Source organism: Petaurus breviceps, unplaced genomic scaffold (assembly GCF_028583685.1).
Source record: "Petaurus breviceps papuanus isolate PSGF00001 unplaced genomic scaffold, PetGlider_PUasm1.0 90504, whole genome shotgun sequence".
Lineage (NCBI taxonomy): Eukaryota > Metazoa > Chordata > Mammalia > Diprotodontia > Petauridae > Petaurus > Petaurus breviceps.
In genome coordinates this window covers 1557562-1577696 of record NW_027187266.1, presented here as the reverse complement: position 1 = coordinate 1577696, position 20135 = coordinate 1557562, and positions in this window count along the sequence as shown.

Genomic DNA, 20135 nt, shown 5'->3' with positions numbered 1-20135 from the left:
CAGGTTTTCTAAGATTCCAAGTTCATTGACTATTAGGGTTAGCATAACATGGTAGTTCAGAAACTGGCTTCAAAGCCCAGGAAGATGTGGGTTTCTGTCCTGCCTCTGACACATATTGACTGTGTGACCCTAAGAAAGTGAAAATCTTTAAGTGCCCCAGGAAATTCTCTTCAGAATATAAGTTGCAGAGAAAGTGCCAACCTGGATTGCTATAAGGAAGTCCTTTATTAAAAAATTCTCTATATCAGTGAAATCAGAAATTTAGCCTCAACTCTATCAGTAATTAGTAAAGCAATTATCAGTTTGGAAGCTGTTCTGTAAAATTAAAAATAGAGCTGTCATACATACTCAAAAAGGTTGGGAAAATTTTCTTAACTAGAGTAGGTAAACCTAATTATGATACCCACTGTTTCTCATTCTCTGACTATAAGCTGCCAGAAGGGAGTATCGATCTAAACTACACAGGTGAACACTACCTCCTAACCACAAGTAGACACTTAATGGGATGAAGACATATTGAAAAAAGAACTATGAATTATCCAAAGTAACTTGTTACACACCCTGGTGGTCACTTTAAATTTTTTTGTATCCCTATTCTATTTTTTTTTTTTGGAAGGGGAAAGGCAGGGCAATCGGAGTTAAGTGACTTACTCAGGGTCACATGGCTAGTTTTTGTGTTAAATGTCTGATGTCAGATTTGAACTCAGGTCCTCCTGACTCCAGGGCTGGTGCTCTATTCACTGCACCACCTAGCAGCTCCTTCCTATTTCATTTTTAAGTGGCTAGCACTTTAAGGGCATGATAGGTTGAGAGAGAAAGGCCTCAAAATTAAGAAGACCAGGGTCCAAGCCCCAGCTTTGACATTTACTAGCTCTGTAACTCCAAGCAATCTACAACTTCTCAGTTTCCCAAGAAAGTATCTAAGACTATCAGGTGAAGAGCAATTACTGATCTGTATTTGTAAAGTAAATTTGGTTAAATGAGAGTTTTTCACACCAATGAAATGATTGGTTCTTTCCAATGACCAAAAGGAGATAGGGTGAAATAGTCTAAAGATATCTCTGAGATCAGATGTATTAAATGTGCTGTCTCTAGACTTCCAGATTTATGTGAGAAAATGTGTTGGTGAGAACATTTTAAGAAGTTAGGTTGTCGTGTAAAGGTCTGAATCTAGACTATTTTTCCTCCAGATGTTCGTACAGATGAGATATTCTCAAACTCCTAGAGGAAGGAAGGGTTCAAGCCTTTTGATGGAAGTCTTTAATCAAGCATTCTGCATCTCTATACTAAGCATTCAGTTTGGCTCCTTCACATTTAGAATGAGAATTAAGCTGGCTTTGCTGGCAGGGCAACCCTTTTAACTTTTTTTTTCCTGACCCAAGCACCCTGACAAATTGGTCTTTTAAAATTACCTTGCATAATGAATAAAATCTAGAAGTGAAAAATTGTTATGTCAGAGTAGAGAAGACTGTTAAAAAATAGAAAAAAGAAAAAAAAACTCTGATACAGGAACTGAAAACAGAGGAGGTTAGACTATGTTGGGATGAAATGGGTGGGGAGAGGAAAAGGAAAGGGAAGGGAAGGTAGAAAGAAAGAAAGGGGAAATAGAGAGGGAAGGGAAGAGAAAAGAAGAAAGAGGGAAAAGAAAGGAAGAGAAAATAGTGGAAAGACACACACGTGTGCGTATTTTAATCTAATTTTATTTAATTTTTCAATCTAAAATTATCCATCTGCAGTTTCTCTTCTTTCACATGTGACTCATACAGTAATTCTCCTTTTAAATTCTAATACTGCCTTGATAATTTGTAAAAGAAAGTTCAGATTTGGTGACATTTCATAACGAATTATCTTTCTCTTTCTAAAGATTACATAGTTCCATATTTTGTCTCTTTCCCCAACCCCACCCCCTCTCAAACACTTTTTATAAATATAATGACTTCTTACAACTCTGGATTAAGATCTAGAGATTGGATTGAGATGGTTTAAGAGATCTGGCTTGTCCTTCCTACTTAGCACATGAATAAATCAGCACAGAGAAGTTTAAAAACATTATTAAGGACAACAAAACATTAGGGGTTAAAATCCCAGTTCTTGTCTATTTTTTATCTCATCTGCCCAATTAAATCAATGGGACCATTGCGAGGGTGGATTTTTTAATGAAGGAAAATACATAAATAGTAAAGGTTCAAAATAGCATTCTAACAATTGAAGTTGAATCACATTCCTCCCCACCCCACTCTTGAGGCCCCAAGAGGGCTATAACATTCAAGCCGACTTGCTTTTTAAAAGTGGTAGTCATTTACAACATCTCTCTCTTTTCCCAGTAGTACTTCATAGAAAGGAAGTTAGTTTGAATTTTGCCCTTGAGTTGATCAACCTACCTATTGGATTCTCCTAACAAAGTATCAGCACATTCTAGGTTGGAGGAAAGTAGGACTGATGACTCTGATACAGCCTTTGTATTTCATAGACTTGAAGTTTGTCACAGGAATTTAGCAACAAATGTTCACGACCTTATTGATTGATTGCTAGATTCTATTTTCATTAAAATCATATATACTACCTTCCTCTACCTCCTTAGAGGTTTGTGGATCATTGTTATTGTTGTTGTTATTTTAAATAAGATTCTGGGACATAGGGAAACCAAAAAGGGGGGGAGGAGGAGGAGAAGAAGAAAAAGTAGGAAAACATATTACCTAAGACGTTTTATGAACTAGCAGTTCCCTAAAAGTTGGTTACACAAAGCTGATTCTTGGGAGGTAACATTATGACATCAATTGAGTTGTTTGCTTTCTCCAACAAGATTGTTACAAACACTATAACAGCTGTTCTGGGTCTTTCCCACATTGGGGAAAAATGTTCCATTTCACAGCTATGATTTCATACATATGAAATATGGCCCTCAGGTGGCCTGAGAATCTTTAGCCCATGATAGAATTTTTAATTAAGTTGTATATAATACTCACACGAAATATGAAGGAAACATATGTGGGTATGAGAGTTGAGATTCCATCCCTGCTTTTGCTTTGGCTTCCCATCATTTGTAACATGACAAAGAATTGGTGCCAGAGGAGAGACAAACAGGCTAAACCAAGAAATTATAAGATCCCTGAGTCCAAGAGCTGGTATGCAATATATAGAGAACAGTCCAGTTCAATCCCCCAACTTCCAACAGATCTATGATTAAACTGTCCAAGACAGATGTTTATCCTAAGTCCTATTTCTGGTTGTGCCACAGACTTATTTTGTGTCTTTAAATAGTCATCTAACTTTTCTGGGTTTCAATTTATCTAGTTCTAAAATAAACAAAAATCCAACTACTATCTATTTTGTCACTTGATCCTATTCAATTTCATTCATCTATATCATCTTGTATTAGAAAGGCTCTCTGGATGTCATTCTCTAATTGATTTATGTGTATAAGTATCTTCTCAACAATATTATGAATTCCTTGAAGATAAGACTTATTTCAAATACTCCAAAACAGCTAGCAGAGGGCTATACCTAAGGCAATTCAATGATAACCACAATCCTCATCTTCTTCATCATTACTATTGCCACCACCATTATAATTTTCACTATATTATTGGGTTGAATAAGGAAAGGCAGAGAGCAGACCTTGAAGTCAGAAAGATCTAGATTCAAATGTAGCTTCTGACCCACATGGACTGTGTGGCAATAGGCAAAACATTTCACCTTTCTGTGCTCTCTGTCCCCAATTTTTTTCCCTAAATCTATAGGTTATAGATGAATTGCTGATGTGCATTAGTGGGAAATTTCCACAAAAGGAATTCCTCATACTGATCAAATCATATGTTGAGATCTTCCCCAACTTGACCTTCCCACAAAAAGGTGAGTTGAATTAAGAGACACATGCATTAAGGAAACATTCCATTACTTAATAGGTCTTGAGATAGCTATACTTATATGGTCTCAAAGCTCAAACTTGCCTTAGAAATGCTGCCTTTTTTTATCATGAGGGCTGTTTTTGTCCAGTAGTCACACTTTTCTCCATCTCACTATAGGTCTATAAAAGGTACCCCCTAATAAAGTGATTGAGGTTGGAAGAAGACATTTATCAAGCAGATCACCCATGAAGAATCCAAGTGGCATACAGTCTACTTGCAAACAGGCCACAATGTTCACCATTCAGAGAGCATATAATTATAGAGCTGAAAGGAACCTTAGAGGTAATCTCTCATTTGACAGATATGGAAACTGAGCACCCAAGAGGTCAATTGATCTGTCTAAGGTCACACAGTTAATGGCACAGCTAGCCCTGAAGTCATTTCCCGATTTCTAACCAAGAGTTGTTTTTTCCCCCACTAAAACATTTTATTGGGAATATCTCCCAACATCTACCACTTAGATGTGATACTCTTTGAAAAGCACTCAGCTGTAACAAACTCTGGAAATCCAAAGAATGAGTGCACTGTCTGTACAGAATTTCCCAATCTGTGCTTTGTTCTGTTTATCTTCACTATTGCTTTTCTCATACGGCTCTCAGAAATGAAAATGAATGCCTCCTTCTGAGTAACACATCCATCCAGCAGTGTTCCAGTGACCACCAACTTCTAGACATAAATTCCTCCCTTAGAAGACACCTCATAACAAATATCCTCTGGTTTGTATGCCTACTTCTGCACATTCCTATAGCCCTCCTCTCTCGTTGTTCAGACAGTTTCTCCCTTTCTCCTCTCTTGGTTAGCCTGAGTTCTGGGAGATTGAGGCTATATATCCACCCTTTAGGAAGAGACTGTCAATTTCTTTGGTCCGACCCTCAGTCATCCCTTCAACACTAAGATGATAGTAATAGTAACAACAACAAAAACAATGACTCTTACCTCTACGATCCTTGGTTATATAGTGCTTTCTAGTTATAGAACACTTCATATGAATGATTTAATGCCATATTAATTAGCTCATGTCAGTGGGCAGTATTGATCAGGGGAGATAAATTAACTTGATGAAATTATAAGAAGGAGATTGAATATCACCATTAATACCTCAATGAGTTGAGGACATCTCTTGGGTTTGGGTACTTTTCTATTTAATGACAATTAATGGAGCATTAGTAATTAAGTCTCAGTATCTGAGGATGATTTGAATGGCCTGGGATATCATATCTCAGAGTCACCCTTTTGAACAGGATCAATAAAAGGAAGAGTCCAGTGCTTAACACAATCATCGGCACATAGCAAGTACTTACTAAATGCTTTTTGACTTGAAAGTCACTCAGTGAACTCCAGAGAGTCAATGAGAGCAGACTCTGGCCACTGGGAGCAATAGGGATGGGAAATTGAGAGGCAAGATTGTTGAAGCTTTCAATCAACACAACATTCTATAGAACAACCAGACCCACACATCACAACAGTGAAGAAGCAGTATACCCAGTCTCTCTGCCTAGGTAAAGAAGGGACAATGGTGGAGCAGCAAAGTTCCTGGATCCCAGATGATCTGACCCAGCTCTGTAAATGCAGCAGCAGAAAGATGCTATATTTGCACATGCTTTTTACCTCATAGTCCCAAGAAAGGGGAACCACAGAGAAAAGTAGTGAATGTTCCTTAACCATAGCCTTTTGGAGGAGTAGGGAGAGTTCCTGAAAACTTAACCTTCTAAAGGACTGCCAAGAGTTCCTGGACCAAAGATCAACCATGTATCCCAGCAGCTGGAGGAACAACAAAAGATTGAGCCAGGATAACGTTTTTCTTTGGCTAGAACCATGATTTGATTGGTGTAGAAGAAAGTAACTGTTAATGTAGACAGGCGATTGTTCCTTACATTATAGTCTCAGAGCATTGCCTGGGATGTTGAAAGATTAAGTGACTTTCCCAGAACCACAAAGTCAATATGTCAGAGACAGAATTTGAACACTGGTCTTGACTCTGAAGCCACTTCTCTATCCACCATACCATATTACTTCTCACAAGGAGAAACATAATAAGGGGGGTGGAGGAGACTTCGTCCTCTACTTTTAGTAGTTATTCAGGTGATACAGGGAACAGGGTAGCTTCTATAGCAGTACCAAATTTATTTCCTTTCCTTGGAGAGTCCAGACCCTTAGAATAGAACTATAAAGGTTCATCATGAAGGCTGGACTCACCAAAAAGAAATTATCATCACCTGTTGATGGGTCACTGTAAATCTTTTGTGCTATTTAGAATTTTCTGTAATATGGAATAAATACTGCCTGTATCTAGTTTGTTACCTTGAGTGCTTACAAAGGAATTGGGTACTCACTTACTCAGTGGATTCCTTGACTCAAACTCTATTCCATAGTTCCAAAAGGAAATTCCAGGTGGAAACAAAACAAACTAAAGACTAACAACTCATCTGAGTAGCAACACCCAATGATTGATTCTGGTCTTTGTAAGTTTAGAGCCTGAGATGATGGGCTATGCATGATATAATAGTAATATTAATAATCTAATGATAAATTACACTTAAGTAGCTCTTTAAAGGTTTCAAAGCACTTTAACTTCATTAACTCATTTGAACTTCATAACAACCCTTTGCAGTAGGCGCTACAGACATCCTCACTTCAAAGAATCTAAGGAAACTGAGACTGAGAAGATGTAAGTGTCTAGACAAAGATCACACAATTACAGTTTTCTAAGTCCAGGTCCAGCATGCTTTCCTCTGGCATTCAGGAAACATACTTCCAATACAGAGACTATGATTTTAACAGAGCTTACAAGGCCCTTGCTTGAACTCCTGAGCCAAATGATTACAGTCACATCTGAAAACATTAGAAGGAGGGGCCTGAGAGAAAAAAGCACTAAACTAAACCCAGATGATGATACCTGGGTTTTAATCCCAGCTCTTCCACTTCCTAGCTGTAAGACCCTGGTAAATTCACTTCATTTCTTTTGGTCCAATTTCCTCATCAATAAGAGGAAGATGGTCTCTTCAAATATTAACTAGAATTCTGTTTGTTTATTCATTGATATCTGGTTTCTACATCATCTTCATTTCTGGATAGAACCCCTTCTCATGCCTCCCCAATGGGTCATCCCTTGTAATGAAAAAAAAATTAAAGAGTAGAAAAAATCATTTCAGAAAAAAAAAACCAATTCATCAACTTAGTATAAGAGCATATGCAATACTCCATATTCATAGTTCCCTATTTCTGAAGAAAGAAAAGGGAGGGAAACTGTATTTGCTCAGCTCTTTTGGGGCCAAGATTCTTGGTCATTACAATAACACATTGCTGGGATTTTGTTGTATTCTTTTTAAAAATTCTTTCTATTTACATTTTTGTATTCGTTCTATGTTTCTACTATTCTGTAACTCTAAAGTTATCTGGGCCATGACTCTAGTGGCAAGAGGCTTGTCTTTAGCAGGCCACTTCACTTTCATATTTTGTAAAAATAATTAGAAAGAAGCCTCATTAGTAAAGGACTCTGAATGCCAGTGCCTCACAGTGAGGTGATAGCCCTTCAATGGATCTGTACAACAAAGATGCCATTTTGCCTCTGCTTACGCATCCTATTTCCTGATCTGGGGCGGCATGCAATTAACTAGATATATGAGCTGTTTATTCACTGCACTTTTCAATACTGTACTGTAACAATTCCCCAAATGCCCCCCTGAAGGCGTGAGGTAACTCAAACACAGGTGCAGGAAAGCTAACACAGCAGAAAGGAGAATGTGCAAAAATCAATTGGGAAATCAGAATCTTGATTCTGCTTCACATGATTTCATGTCGGAATGACTTTTATCACATTAAATAATATAAACTTGAACAGTTTCAGAAGCAAACATGCAAATCCAAAAAACGTCTCACTGATTCAAGTTTTAATTTCTGCTGGATAGAGAAATCAGGTCAGGAGAGTTAAAAGCATATATTATCCTGTATTATTTTTGACATGTGCTTTTATTTACATTCATCTAAGTAGGGGAGTTCAAGTAAATGAAATGCTAAATTTAGAGAAATGTTGATGAAAAGATAACAATTTTTCCAACTAGCAAATGACACATATCATAGATACCTCTAAAGTGATTTAATACAAATGATAAATCATTATTTTCATTTGCCATTTATTTAACAATGTCTTTTTATTATTATTTCAGGGCTTCAGAGTTCTCTATGATGTTGTCTTTAACATTCAAGAATGAGTATAGTCTCTACTCCCTACCCTTCATCCAAATAGGACTATACATCGGTATCCTTCATCACAAAAGAACTTCTCTGTTGACTGAATTTCTTACCCTCTAGTTTCTTTGTGGTTTCAATCATTGAAATTTTTATCTCGGTTTTCATGTCTGCTTTGTCTGCTCCTCTAGGTGTCACATCAAGTTGGTTTATATTTGCTTTATACTCCTTCCTTCCCCTTGAATTTGTCATTTCTGGCTCCCTTCAGAACTCTGCTTGATCATATAGACAATGCAGCATGCTCTGGGTTTCTGCCAGAATTCTCACTCACACTAGGAAAGCTAAGGTTGCTGGCAATTAACCCAAATACTTCCTACCTAATACTTTAGTATTATATTAGTCACATTAGTGACTCTTCAACAAAATGGAGCTCGGCCCTTTCCATATTATCACAAATTTTAAATCATTTTACTAAGTGTAGCACATTAGTATTTAGAGCTAATCTCCCAAACTCTACTTGAAATGACAGGTGGGGTCCATCCCCCTAGGCACAAGTGATTATTGATACTCTTAGTGTCTAGTGGTATCTTTGAGGGATTGGAAGGGGGAAGAGGAAGAAATGGTTCTAATGTTATAGCTCATAAGCCCCCACTAGTGTGCTTCTTCTATGATCAATAATTGATAGCAATTATCTGGCCAGACAACTAAATTTTAGAAATGTAAACTTACTGTAGTGGTATAGTTTATATAAACATCCTCCCCCAAAGTGTCTTATATACTCTTGGATCAGTACATACAGAGTATGGAGGAAAATGGGTTCAAGCTTAGAGGACACGTGGCAAAGGAGATAACATAGATCTTTGAAGTGCTTTTTCTGGAACCCTAAAAATGTTCCCTTTAGGTATAGTGTAGCATTTTTTGCTGGACTCCTTGTAGAACCTTGAATCTGTTTTTCCTTATCATATACAGTCAGTCTATCTCTGTTGTTTAATGCTGAAACTGCTGTCAGATGTTCCTGGGAAACTGCTAAAATGATAATGGGAAGTTCAAAATCTCCTGAATGCTTCAAAGTTCACAAGGTCCTTTTCCAATCAGAGGGAAGGAGACATATGTAGGGGTTCTTTTACTCCTCTCACCAAGTAACTTCTTCTCAGTGACTTTGCTGGAGCCTTCTTTTATTCTGACACATATCCAAATCCTCAATTCTAAAATCAGTCATTAGTTTTATATGTTCCATAGGATATAACCAAGCCTCTTTAACCCATATAAATATACTTCTTGTATATAATCATTGCAGTTCATCTAGTGACTTTTAAGACCTAAACTGATCAATGACTTTTCTACCTAGTAAAGCTTTGTATTGATCGATTAATCATAGTGTTTTTAACTTGTTAAGGCAAATACTCTTAAATGGGGTGTGGTGATTGATAGATTTAATGTACTTCTACCCTTACACTTAGAAAATTGTTGACCTCCCACCACTCTATATGCTTCCCATACATCCAACAGTACACTGGCAATGTGATCTTCTGGTTACATAAAGGACAGGAGAAGAAACCTACTTGTAAAGTAGTAGACATGCTATCACACCTAATCTTACAGTAATGTGATGTCAAGAAATAGACATGAGGTTCAAACATAGAGAGGTAATACCACAGTAGGGGAAAAAAAGTAGCAATAATTCTATTTTCCTTTTCCAGGACACATTTCCTTCTGAAGCTTTGTTTCTCCTAGAGTGTTCATTCTTCATTCAGAATTGGAATCTAATAAATTCACACAAAAGTGCTATATGAAATAAATTGCTACACTGAAATAAATGCAGTAAAAAGTGGTTTACCTAATGTTCTAGCCTTCATATTGCTTTGCTAACAAATACCTCAGCCTGTTTACACTCTAGTGATGGTTGATAATACCATCAACAACTGAGGATGTCAAGTCCTAAAGTATGTTCCAATTTAACAAAACAAAGGTTTTAGTTCAGTTTTAGTATTATATTAGATTATTTTCTATTATATTCTAATTCTTTCAAAATCAGTCATTTATACTATAATTCTATTAATGCAAATATTTGATAAAGCAACTAAACAATCAATAAAAACTTTTTATAAGTGTTCATTTCTAGTCTATTTTATGCTAGTAACTATGTTAGCACAGAGACAAAAAAAACCAAGAACAAAAAGCAAAATAAAACAAAATCTTAAGTGGTTCCTTCCCTCAAGAAACTTTATATTATGTAAACATCTAAGAACATACAAAATAATCGTGAGATAAGTTATTGTATGCTAACAGCTTAGAAGATCAGAAAAAGCTTTGCATTAAAGGTTATATTTGAGTCAAGCTTTGAAGGAAACTAGGAAAAACATGCTTCCCATACATAGGTGGCAAGCCTTAGACAACAAATACAAGAGATGGAATTTTTTTGTGAGCAACAGCTAGAGGAACTGTTTAGCTGAACCATAAAGTATGTGAAGAAAAGCAATGTAACAATAAGAAGAAAGAAGTATATTAGAATCAGGTTGTGGAGGGTTTTACATGACAAAAAGGGAAGGTCTTAGAGGTAATACGGAACCACTTACATTTACTGAGTAGAAGAGTGACCCAGGCTGTCAATAAGTCTACAAAATTTAGTAAGTGTCTCTATGCCAAGCACTGTGCTAAGTATTAGGGATGTATAAAGAAAGGTAAAATGTAGTCCCTGCTCTCAGGGAGCTAACAGTCTAATGGGGGAAAGAACATGTAAATAACCATATACAGACAAGCTTTACACAGGACAAATTGAAAATAATCAATAGAAGGAAGCTATTGGCATAAAGGGAGATCAGGAAAGGCTTCCTCTAGAAAGTTAGATTTTTGATGGAACTTGAAGGAAGCCAGGGAAGCCAGGAGACAGAAATGAGAAGGAAGAACACTCCAGGAATGGAAGAAAGCCAGAGAAAATGCCCAGAGTTGGGAAATAGAGTGTCTTGTTAGTTTTAAGTAGCTATATGACAGATGGATTAGTGTGAGGAAAAGATTTGAAGCATTAATATTAAAAACTTTTTTTCTATTATAAATATCAATACATGACAAATGATAAAGTATAAAATGTCTGCAGGGAACCTCACTGCATCAAGTACTCTTGAATTCTGTAGAATGGACTTAAGACACTGTTTCTACCATCAAAGCTCATTAGGCAAATATTTCCTTTCTCAGCAGACCTTTCTGATTGCAAAAGTTATTCCACTAAAGTTCTGAAACTTAATTTGTGGTGGGACCTCCTCATATAGAGATCCCTCCTATTCTCTTTTAACTATTATAATATCTTAGTCAGAGGATAATAAGAGTCAAAATTAGGGTGTTGGAAGTGGAACCAAGGACAGCTAGGTGAAGCAGTGGATAGAACACTGGGCCTTAGAGTCAGGAAGACCTGACACATACTAACTATGTGACCCTAGGCAAATCATTTAACCCTGTTCTCCTCAGTTTCCTCATCTGTATAATGAGCTGGAGAAGAAATGACAAGCCACTCCAGTATCTTTTTGAAGAAAACCCCAAATGGGGTCACAAAGAATTAGACATGACCAAACAACAACAAGTGGGAGTGAAAGGGAAATAGACATCTGTGAGTCCAAAATGGTTTACATGATAATTATTTTTGCCCAGATTTTATGACAGTATATATTTACTTATTGTGGAAGTATGTTTGAAATGGATTCATATTAGATTTCAAACATTCCATGTAAATTTGTAAAGTATGCATTTAAAACATAAGCAGTTTTTGAAAATTCACCTTGATAGAGGAGAGTAGACACTTGGATAATTAATCCTACTTGACTCTAAAGAACATTACTTTAGAATTCAATGGCTTTTTGACATTATTAATATGGGTAATTCTTCCACCAATGCAAGTTTCCAACCATTGCACTAGAAGGACAATGGGCATATCTTCTTTACCCCTTTACCCAGTTATCTAATCAGTTGCCCCAAACAGTCGTTTGAATATGTCTTTCAACATTTCTTTTCCATTCCCATTGCTATCACATTAGTTCAGGCCTTCATTATCAGTACTATTATAATAGCCTCTAAACTGGTCTCTCTGCCAGGGAGGAAGCATGAGAATACAATGGGCAAGGAATTTGGAGTCAGAAGATCTAGATTTGAATCCTAGGTCTAATAGTATTGCCTGTGTGACCATAAGCAAGTTGCTAGACCTCTCTGAGTCTGTTCTCTTATCTGTAAAATAAGTGGGTTAGACTTGATAATCTGAATCCATGAGCCTAGAAGCTTCCAGTCTCTCCCCTATAGAATAAATCCTTCAGAGCTCCACCGAAACATTCTCCCTAACAGACATGTGTGGTTACATTGTTCCCTTGCCCCCAACCCTACAGTTAATTTTCATTGCCTATTGAATAAAATACAAACTCCTCAGCCTAGCATTTGAGTTCTCCCATCAATGGGATTCAACTTAACTCTCCATACTTATCCCATAGTGCTCTATTTCACATGGTGCATCCTTAACACTTTAGCAGAGCCCTTGATGCATAGTAAACATGTAATAAAAATGTACTGGCTGATTCTAGCAAATGTGTAGGATTCATTGACCCCTTATACCATTTCATGCATTTCTATGTCCATATGCTTTTACCCATGCCTGAAAATGTTTAGTCATTCAGTTGTGTCTGATGCTTCGGGATCCTGTAATGAGGTTTTCTTGGCAAAGATACTGGAGTGGTTTGCTGTTTCCTTCTCCAGTACCTGAAAAGGACTATCCCTTTATCTCTGCATACTGAGATTTTTTACAGGTCAGTTTCAATCTCCTCCATCAAGCCCTTCTACTTCAATATTGTAGAGATCCATTCTTGACCATATGCTATTTAACATTTTTATCACTGACTTTGATGAAGGCATAGGTGACATTTTTACCCATTTTGAAAAATAGACAAAGGTGTAAAAGATGACAAACAGAATGGACTTCAGAGACAGAAATATTTTTTATTATAATAGCTAGCATTTACATAGGGCCTACTATGTGCTAGACACTGTGCTAAGTGCTTTACGATTATTATCTCTTTTGATTCTTACAATAACCCTGAGAGGTAGGTGCTATGATTATCACCTTCATTTTACAGATGCAGAAACTCAGTCAAACAAAGGTTGAGTGACTTGCCCCTGGTCACATAGTAAGTGTCTGATGACAGGATTGAATTTAGGCCTTCTTGACCCCAGGTTCAGCATTCTATTTAATGTGCTACCTAGCCAGTCAGATTTTTTTAAAAAAATTTAAATAATACTTTATTTTTTTAATTACATGTAAAGACAAATTTTAACATTCTTTTTCACAAAAATTTGAGTTCCAAATTTCCTCCCTCCCCCTCTACACTCTCCTCTCCTTAAGATGGTAAGCAATTTGATAGTTATTTTTATATATTTTTATATATTATATATATTTGATATGAAATTAAATTTTTTATATGTGTGCAATCATGTAAAACCTATTTTCGTATTTGCCATGATAGGAAAGAAAAAAACAGCTTGCAAAACATTACAGTTTGCAAAAGGAAAAAAAAACACACAAAAAGTGAAAATACTATGTTTCATTATGCATTCAGACTCCATCAATTATTTCTCTGGATCTGAATAACATTTTTCATCATGAGTCTTTTGGAATTGTCTTAGATTACTGAGAAAAGCTGTCATCATAGTTGATCATCACACAATGTTGCTGTTTCTGTGTACATGTTCTCCTGGTACTGCTCATTTCACTTTGCATCAGTTCATGTAAGTCTTTCCAAGTTTTTCTGAAATCTAGCCAGTCAAATTTTAAAAGATCTTTATAGACTAGAATGTCAACTGGGTTGAATAGAGTAAGAGTAAACTTAATAAGCATAAATGAAGTCTAATATTTCAATTCAAAATTTTAGCTTCACAAGCATAAGATAGGGGAGGCACATTTAGGTAGCAGTTTATCTGAAAATGATTTAGAAGTTCTAAAGGACCAGATGCTCAATATGGGTCATTAGTATGATATGATAGCAAAAAAAGCTAATAGTATCTTAGGCTCCACTGAGAGTAATAGCATCCAAGAATTAGGAAGTTATAGGGTTTCTGTATTCTACAGTGGCCAGATTATAAATAGAATAATGTGTTCAATTCTGGCTACCACATATGAAGAAGGATATTAACAAGCTGGACTATATCTATAGGAGACAATGTTGTTCAGTTGTGTCCAACTCTCTATGACCCCAATGGGGGTTTTCTTGGCAAAGATACTAGAGTAGTTTACCTTTTCCTTCTCCAGCTCATTTTACAGATGAGGAACTGAGGAAAACAGGGTTAAGTGACTTGCCTAGGGTCACACAGGTAGTCAGTGTCCAGGTTTGAACTCTTGAAAATGAGTCTTCCTGAGGAGGCATTATCAATAGTGAAAGACCTCAAAATCTTCCAAAAGAAGTTTGGCTGAATGAAATAGGGATGTTCAGACTGGAGAGAAGAAGAGATAGCTATCTATTAGTGGTTAGAAAGCTGTTCCCAAAAGGAAAAAATAAAAGTCACGTTTGGAAGTTGCAAAAAAGGCAAATCTAGGTTAGAGATAAGGGAAAATTTCCTAATAATTAGAGAACTCCACCCATAGAAGGGGTAGCTTCTGAAAGTTCCCATCTATTGGAGGTCTACAAGAAAAGCCTGATAATGCTATCATTGTGATGGTGATGGTGATTCCTAAATAAATTCAGATTAGACTAGATGGTCTCTTAGAACTCGTCCATTTTGAAATTCTGTGATTTTAATTCTGTGACTCCATTCAAGTTATCCATTTAGGGTTTTCAAAATTAGTTTAGGAGTGAATATTAGGTTCACATAACACTTACCTTAATGTGCCTACTGGATGAATGTCTGATTGGTAACTCTACATGTGCACTGATGTGAAGTGTAACTATAGTTTCTTGGAGAAAAATATTAGACAAGACCTTACTTGTCCAAGAAACAATCAGACGATCTATCAAGAATTGGAGTCAAAGGTATACTACAGGATTGACCTCACCACCACCTTAGTGATATAATAATTGTGCATACAAACAATCCATGGATCTTCCTGGGAAAAGTAAATATGTATTTATTTTCTTATTGAAATTTTCTGTTAGTCTACCAAAATTAAGACTAAAGCTATAACATTCCATTGAACTCTGCTTCATCAAGAACCAATCATCCTGAGAGGCAAATAATTTTGAATGTGTGTGTGTGTGTGTGTGTGTGAGTGTGTGTGTGCGCGTGCATGCATTGGGGAGAGAAAAAGGAGAAAGAGAAGAATAGAGAGATGGTCAAACTAGATAAACTTTAAGCTTTGTGGTGAATCACTCTTGGACCATCAGAATTCTGTGCCTGAAATTTTTTTTTCCTAATTTTTCCTTCTTTCCATCTCATATAAATAGTACATATTTGACAGGATTTAATTGTTAAATAAGATCACTAGTTTTGACATATCATATAGATCTTTATTTGAAATGATGATTGATGCTATCAAATTTATGTTTGATATCTCCCTAAATTTGTTTTGTGGTGAGTTGGAAAGCCTGGATTTGAGCTTTGGTTCTGTTATTAGCTAACTATGAGCAATTCATCTTAATCTGTGACTTATTTTTCTCATCTGTAAAGTGGAAATGTTTCCCTACCTACTTCCCAAAGATATTCCAAAGACAAGAAGCAAACACCAGTACTTAAAAAAAAAAAAGCTTGATGGTGCTTGGAAGATTCTAAGATTCTTCATAAGGCCTAGTTTAAGCCAAGATAATCAAATGGTGAGTTTCAGTCAGGACCCCTGGAAGTCACTCAGTTAAACAGGATCCTCTCTTTCATATCCATGCTGACTTCTGGATCACTTGCTCCATTCTGGCAAGAGAAGCTACTACTGAAAAATATTAAAACCATTATTCATAAATAACAATGTTTTCTGTTACATTGTTCATTTTTGGTCATAAAAAATTTGAATGATATTAGTGCAAATTGATACTAAACCAAGTCTAATTACATCATAAAAGTCACCCATGTGTAATGGAACTGAAGCCAATTCACCATCCAGCCAGATTTCATATTTTCTAATGGAATGGTTTGTATTTTAACTTGCTTCAAAATATTCCTTTTCGATCCCTCCAAAGCCATTTGTTCCTAATATAGCACAAAAGAATAAAAATGAAGAGATTAAGCTGCTCAAAACCCTAATAGCATGTTCACAATAGTCTTCAGGTTCTCTCTTTCTTTTTTTAAACCACTGAGCTGAAAACCTTCTAGTAAAATGCACGACACTTGCAGGTTTTGACTGCCTTTTCCAACCTCTCTGTAAACATGTAAACTTGAGCCATCTGTACTTTTTAATATTTCCTGTAAGGCCTGTCACTGCACCAATCTGCTATTTTGACTGGCTGTACAAGAAGTCATTGTGTGCTAATTTTTCCCTTGGGCACTTCATCCACTTTATTAAATTTTTTTTCTCTTCCTTGCTAAAGTCTTTTACACAATAATAAACTGTATTTTTTTCATACACAGGCTCAGCCCGCTCTGTATTGTTCAGTATTTTTTTTAACTTAATTGTACTATGCTTTCTACTGAAGAACAATATAGTTTAAGGACTCTTTTAAAATAATGTCTCCAAGCTTATGATTACAAAAGACATTTAGGAGTGAACATGACTTTTCTTCTCTGGAATTTTATTAAAGACACTATAGACCAAAAACTGCCCCAAAAGCAAAAACGATGAGTGGAGACATCCCAAAGTAGGTACAAGATAACTTGGACTTTCATTATCTGAGTCTAAAATTCTCATATTCTCCTCAGGTTACACATTAAGCTATTTTATATTTCCACCTCACTATTTTACCCTGGAGTCATTTTCCCACCCCCTCACTCAAATGGTCAGTAACTTTAAGTCATCTCTATTTAACTACCATCTGTATTGTAAGCAATCTAGATTTGAAAGCTCATTTTGAAAACATTAATATTGTAACATGGCTCATTATTGTACATTTCCTTGGAGATATTTACAGTCAAATTATATATTTACCAATGTGTTCTATCTACCTATTTCATAGAGTTGTTTTAGGTATCAAATGAGATAATTTAAAGTATCCTATAACTTTTAAAACACTTTAAAATAGACTGCTATTATTATCTTCTCATTCTCATCTTTTTTTCAGTGGGGTTCAGATAGTAATAGTCCTATTATTTTACTATTATTGTATTTTATTCAGTGTTTCATATATTAATGCATAGGTAGAAAGATAACTTTTCACAGTTGAATAAAAATATTATGATGTAAGCTCTTCCTCTTCAGGATCATGGAAACCATCGTTGGTTATAACCACAATAAGTGATAAGAGGGATGATATGTGCTTTATCCTATTTCCATATGATTTTAATTTCATCTGTTAGATCTCTATACTTTGCAAGCTTCTTATTCTATGTAGCTTGAAGATTGTATTTGTATGATGACATTGTGAAAATGTCATTTTAAGTTTTTATTAATTAATATTATGCCTGAACAATTTGGGGAAACAGTTTTGTTTGTGACAATAGTCTAGTTACAATACAATTTGTTGAGTTATATAGGATATTTTAGTAAAATCCAGGATATTTTGAGGTCTGAATTTGTAGTATGATGATGTTACATCAGTCTATGAGGGATGGTGTATTTCTGCATGTATAATTCTAATCACCAACTCATGTGTGGATAGCTATAGGTAGGCACTAAATTTTTATACACTGCACTGATTTGTTCCAGAATGTCTACCATTTTCTTGAATCATTTATATTAATAACTACATCTAGGTTTCTTAAAGAAAACCCTTCTGTAATTTTGGGTGGCAATGATCTGACCCTGAAATGTCATTATAACCCCTTCATGTCCAAAAAACTTCACAACTCAGACATGTGTTTGATGCTTCTATATTAACTTATTGTTAACTTAATGCATGAAGATGTTGCCCAGGTAGGACTTTTTGAGTCTGTTCTCAGATCTTAACCATTTTATATGCTCCATGTGTAGAAAAGCCACTTTGGTTCCATTTGACAACTCTAATGGCATGTACCTTTTATTATACTTTATTATTGCTGGTGAAGTGCTTTTTGATTCTTCCAAAAATGTTTTTTTATATATTTTGACTTATTTATCATATGCTATAAGAATACATATTAGTCCTTTTCCTCTTTTTTGGTGAGGGAGTATTCATCTTTCTATAATTGTTTTAGGATATTGGTTTTACTATTTTATAGGTTTTTATTAAGCTATTTTCCTAATCTGTTATGGTACATTTTATATTTTCAAGTCTATACACTAAGAAAGCTATCAATTAGGTGTTAATTGTTTTAAATGCTTTCCTCCCATTCAGCTTTGATTTCAGAATGTCAGTAAGTTAACATACTCAGGTTTCTCTTTGATGTTTTATATGTTTGATGTATCTTGCCTAGAAGAAACAAAAGTATTTATGATGGTTTCCTTCCTATCTTCCTTGATAATGGCTTAAGAAATTTAGATCAATAGGCATAGATGTACATGATATAAATATAGATAGTAAGGCCAATAGTATTTTGATATCAATGAAGAAAAATTCCATGAGATGAAACAGTTGTTTATTTTTTCCCCAATGGAGCTCTGTAGTGTTTTAATGCAGAAAAGTCAATATTTTTATTTTTACACATCACAACATAAATATAAGTTGCATTTCTGCTCCACCTACTCTTCCTTTTCAAACTGTTTTTTTCCTTTGACAGGAAATAGTAAGTCTTCTTAAATGTTTGGAAACCACCCCTGGGGCAGTTTGCAAACAGAAAAATTGCAAGCTATGCAAGCAAATATGACAGAATGCTACAACTCTCTAAAAAGAGAAATGTAAACTAAAACAGCACTGAGGCTTTACATTATACCCATGAGATTGAGAAATATGACAAAAGATTAATATGGTAAATGTTGGAGGGACTGTGGAAATATAGGCATACCAATGCATTTTTGGTGGAGCTGTGAATTTGTCCAACAGTTCTGAAAAAATTATTTGGAATTATCCTAAAAAATCACATATACTCTTTGATTCAGTATTACCTTATTGACAAAGATGATCCCATAGAGAGAAAAATATTTATAACAATACTATTTATAGTAGCAAAGAACAGAAAGTAAACAATATTCATCAGGGGCAGCTAGGTGGTACAGTGAATAGAGCACCAGCCCTGGAGTGAGAAGGACCTGAGTTCAAATCTGGCCTCAGACACAACACAAAAACTAGCCATGTGACCTTGGGCAAGTAACTTAACCCCAATTGCCCTGCCTTCTCCCCTCCAAAAAGCAAAACAAACACACAAACAATATTCATCAACTGGAAAACAGCTAAACAAAGTATAGGATATGGAAGCAATGGAATATTATTGTGCTATAAGAAATGGATATGAAGAATTCAGAGAAATTTTGAAAGGCTTCTCTGTACTGATGGCAGAGGGAAAATAAACAGCAACAGGAAGACAATTTACACACCAACCATAATATAAAGGCACAACACTGATCGACTTCAAACTTTGATTAATGCAGAAGACTAGTAAAGTATGGTTCCCTTTCTTTGGCAGAGAGGTGTCAAAATTAAGGTGCAGAATGAAGGACAAATTTTTAGACAGTCAATGTGTTGATATTTTTTTCAGAATAGAACAACTCATGTTTATTGGAATGTAAGACTATTTCAGTTTTTATTTGTATCATCAAGGGCCTACCATAGTGCTTGGCATATAGGAAGTGCTTATTTGTCATAAGGCAGGACTATACTGAGAGGGGACAGAGGCGTGGGAATCACTGAAAAGTGACAGTTATGTAAAAGAGCACCAACATTTTAAAAGAGGAAGAGGAAAAACACCCTTGAGGCCCACTACCATGATGTAGAAAATGGATTCAGTCAAAGGGCCTCACTTGAGTACCTAGAGGGTCATGTGTAGGGGGCTGAAGATTCCCCACCCGTTTTATATCAATTGTTCCTGATATTTTTATGCTACTGGTGTGTTTACATAGAGAACTGTTTTCCATATGGACATCAA